Raw genomic sequence first — 4,974 nt, forward strand, 5'->3', positions numbered from 1 at the left:
TATATATATGTATATGTATATGTATATGTATATGTATGTATGAGTATTAGATGTGTAAATACATAAATTAATTGGTGGGTAAATATGCAAATTTTTCCTTGAGCATCAACATGACGTAGAAGTCAATTCTTGCTTGATTTAAGTCTTATTTTTATTTTGCGAGCCCATTTTTCTCTGGTGGCATCAGCTCAATTAAATGGGCTCGCAAAATAAAGAAATGAAATTCAGTTAAAAATAAGTGAATCTAATTTATAATGATGAAATTTCATTACAATCTTTAAAGTTAGACTTGAACGTCATGGAGCATTCGTATGTAGGGCTATCAAAACGGCTCGTTAAGAAGTTCGTGTTCGATTTGAGCTCGTGATAAGTTGGGGCCGAGCACGAGCTTTCTTTAGGTTTGGTTCATTTAGATTTGATTTTGTTGTAGACATAATGTTCAAGGAGTATTTGTTCATCTTAATGAAATTACACTTAATAAAATTAATTTTGATGATGGTTTTGATGCAATGTTATAAATTTGGATATTATGCAATACATATGAAGGTTTTGGTGTTATACGTTTAAATATATAATAATTTGTCGTGTTTATGTAAATTCCCTTATTATTAAATCCAATCAAAATATATTTTTTTATTATTTTGTTCTTCGATTGACATTACTCGTGATTAGAAAAAAAATATTGCGTCTGTTGTCCGGACGCGATAGAGTTTATCGCTCGACTTGTAGAATTTGTTGGTTGATCTGAAAATAATTTAATTTAATATGTATATAATTTTGATTTTTTTAAAAAATAGTATTTTTTTGAGAAGTGAGATAAAAAAAATCCCATTTATTTAATAGCTGAAGTGATCTAGCACAACACTACAAGCAATACATCAACTTGAAAGGTAAACATATAATTTGACGGTAGGGCTGATTATGTAAACTAAATAATTTATGACATTCTTTCGATATGCGAACCTTTATGTGACCGACAGTTCTCATATCTAAAATAAAATATTAGATAGAGTTTATATTATCTAGTTCTTAATTTCCTATAAGGTCAAGCCTGTATAATTAATTACATCTTTAATGACCTAAGTTACTAAAAAATTCTCGATGATGATGAGAGGTTTCATCTTAAAGAATTCAAAGTTGAGTTTTCAATGTTGAGCACGAAAAGTGAAGTGGGAATAGGCGAAATGGGACGAGTTATTTGTGGAATCCAAATGAGCGAGAGATAGTGGATGTTACAGATCCTGAGTAGAACCTCGATGACTTCTCAAATTATCATATTATTTTGCTTTACATTTTAGAATTGATATTATTTAAAGTTTACTCATTTTAATTATTATTTAGGGCTTACATTTGCACTATACCCAATCATGCAAATGGCCTTAGAATGTGAGTATTTATGTCATACCGAATGACAACCTCGGAACCTAACGAGAGTTAGGACTTATACTACAGAACAAAATTGAGTAAGAGTCTAAAAATAGAGTGAGGATGTACGTCGTACTAAATGAATAACCTCGAATTCCTAAGAGTTTATATTATTTAAAACTAAGAAAAGTTTTGTTGAAGTTCATCCTTTGCTACGTGTTTTATCTTCATCGTCGTCTGAAGTTGCCCTTCATACGTTTGCATCCTCATTTCGCTTCCCAGAAAGCTTACTTCGAGCTCCTTACCATGATGATTATGGGTTTATGATTTATGTTTAATCATATAGCCAATGTTGAGTTTTAGGGCTTATCGCAAGATAATTTCAAAACAGATGTCCTATTATTCTCTACCCTAAGGGCTTTGCAAGTATAATAAATTGTGATGATTCTGGGTTTAGGATTTATGTTTAATCATATAGCCAATATTGAGTTTTAGGGCTTATCGCAAGGTAATTTCAAAACAGATGTCCTATTGTTCTCTACCCTAAGGGCTTTGCAAGTATAATAAATTTTAATAATTTGTGGTGTTTATGTAAATTCCCCTATTATTAAATGCAACCAAAATATGTTTTTTTTTTGTTATTTTGTTCTTCGATTGACATTACTCGTGATTAGAAAAAAAATATTGCGTCTGTTGTCCGGACGCGATAGAGTTTATCGCTCGACTTGTAGAATTTGTTGGTTGATCTGAAAATAATTTAATTTAATATGTATATAATTTTGATTTTTTTAAAAAATAGTATTTTTTTGAGAAGTGAGATAAAAAAAATCCCATTTATTTAATAGCTGAAGTGATCTAGCACAACACTACAAGCAATACATCAACTTGAAAGGTAAACATATAATTTGACGGTAGGGCTGATTATGTAAACTAAATAATTTATGACATTCTTTCGATATGCGAACCTTTATGTGACCGACAGTTCTCATATCTAAAATAAAATATTAGATAGAGTTTATATTATCTGGTTCTTAATTTCCTATAAGGTCAAGCCTGTATAATTAATTACATCTTTAATGACCTAAGTTACTAAAAAATTCTCGATGATGATGAGAGGTTTCATCTTAAAGAATTCAAAGTTGAGTTTTCAATGTTGAGCACGAAAAGTGAAGTGGGAATAGGCGAAATGGGACGAGTTATTTGTGGAATCCAAATGAGCGAGAGATAGTGGATGTTACAGATCCTGAGTAGAACCTCGATGACTTCTCAAATTATCATATTATTTTGCTTTACATTTTAGAATTGATATTATTTAAAGTTTACTCATTTTAATTATTATTTAGGGCTTACATTTGCACTATACCCAATCATGCAAATGGCCTTAGAATGTGAGTATTTATGTCATACCGAATGACAACCTCGGAACCTAACGAGAGTTAGGACTTATACTACAGAACAAAATTGAGTAAGAGTCTAAAAATAGAGTGAGGATGTACGTCGTACTAAATGAATAACCTCGAATTCCTAAGAGTTTATATTATTTAAAACTAAGAAAAGTTTTGTTGAAGTTCATCCTTTGCTACGTGTTTTATCTTCATCGTCGTCTGAAGTTGCCCTTCATACGTTTGCATCCTCATTTCGCTTCCCAGAAAGCTTACTTCGAGCTCCTTACCGTGATGATTCTGGGTTTAGGATTTATGTTTAATCATATAGCCAATATTGAGTTTTAGGGCTTATCGCAAGGTAATTTCAAAACAGATGTCCTATTGTTCTCTACCCTAAGGGCTTTGCAAGTATAATAAATTATGCATAGATAAAAACACAATAAAGGCAGTAAAAGTAAAGTAAACATGTGTACTTATTGCTCTTGCCACTGCTGCAGAAAGGGTTAATATTATAAATGTAGCATACTAATATGCAAGAAATTAAATGAATCATGAGGTAAACACGAGTAGTTAGAACAAGTTAGATGACACGTATAAAAGATCGGGGCTAGGTGTAAGAATTCCAGTAAAGGAAGAGGACTCAGAATCAGAACTAGTGGCTCTCACAATTCTCAAGGGACATCCGTAGGCAACTGTCAGCATCATATATGTGAGATCAACATAGGGTAAATGACTACCAACCAGACAAACACATAAGCATAACTCCCAACCTGGTCTATGTGACCGACCAATGAACTTTCAAAAGGAAGCATTCAAAAAGGTCTTAATTTGTCATGCATTCAAAGTCTTGATTTATCATGCATTCAAATAACTTGAATTTTTCATTCAGCAGGCAAAACATAAATTTTATCAGAAAAATATATTACATTATATATTTCATGCATCGGATAGTTCGCGAGTCAGTCACATCGTTAGGCTAGAGCTACCAGCACTCTGTGATAGCGAGGGGTAATTCCTTACTAAATGTTAGAGGGCATTGAAGCCAATCCCTGACCCTTTTGTAGTCCTCGGGTTAGGATTGTGCAAAACTTCACGTATACCTAGATGTCTTTTTCATCACCGTACTTGCCACCAAAACCTCCAACTTACACTCGTTTGAGGATCCATATGCGGCCATTTTAAATATCCCTAATTGTCAAAAGTATTTGGGCATAAAGTTAAATCTCACATCCAGATCATTGGGTGTTATTGTAGGTTAAGCTGTAACGTGATTATTTTTATTAGGGCATTAGGTATCAGTGTCGGGAGTCCGGACGCGATTCACGACAGAGGAAAAAAAAATCGTGTATCTCGTTCATTGTCCAGGCGCAGCTCACGTCCGGACTCCGAACTCAATAGTTTATCCATGATTAGACCTTGCAATTGTGTGTATCATTTTTTAAATTGCATTTTTTATCCATTACTCTAAACCCTAAATTAAAAGAATAATAAGTCGTGAGAGTTTTAAGAGAAAATAAAATTATGCCCTCTAAATATTAATTTAAATTAACAAAAAGTATTAGCTATTTTTAACCATATGCCTTTAAATAAATAATATACGCCGATAATTTCTTTTAATTAAAATTCAGTTTGAATATTACAAAAAAACGTATTTATTTAAATTATTTAAATTATTTTTCTCTATTTTCAGCTCATTCTGATTGAGAAATTAAGCGGCTTCATCTGCTTGGAAAAAATATCTCCTTATTTAAAACTCTCAATAAATAAAATAAAAAAAAACCTTGTTTTCTAAAAAATATAATTACTCTATTTATTAATATGTGAACATCAATTAATTCATTGATTATAATTGCAGCATAATTTTGTTTTAATATTTTAATCGCTACTTCATTAATCGATGAGAATTGCTTGCAGACAATTTGATTTTTTTTATTTTTTATTATTTTTCACATAATTTGTAGATTATTTAACTTTGCATACATATCATCCAATTCATATGTATTTACATATCTAAGACATAAATTTGTTTTTTACATTTTTACCACCCGGTCCACGGGCTTTTACAATTCTCAATGATTTGATAGTGGCACCAATAAATATAAGAGTTCAGTTGTTCAAAAAAATCAAGGGGACATCGATTTGTAAATATCAATGTTTTAGGGTGGCTTTATGTAATTATCAAAGATTTAAAATAGACATATTTATATACATAGCACCCAATTCT

Source organism: Phalaenopsis equestris, unplaced genomic scaffold (assembly GCF_001263595.1).
Source record: "Phalaenopsis equestris unplaced genomic scaffold, ASM126359v1 Scaffold000339, whole genome shotgun sequence".
Classification (NCBI taxonomy): Eukaryota; Viridiplantae; Streptophyta; class Magnoliopsida; order Asparagales; family Orchidaceae; genus Phalaenopsis; species Phalaenopsis equestris.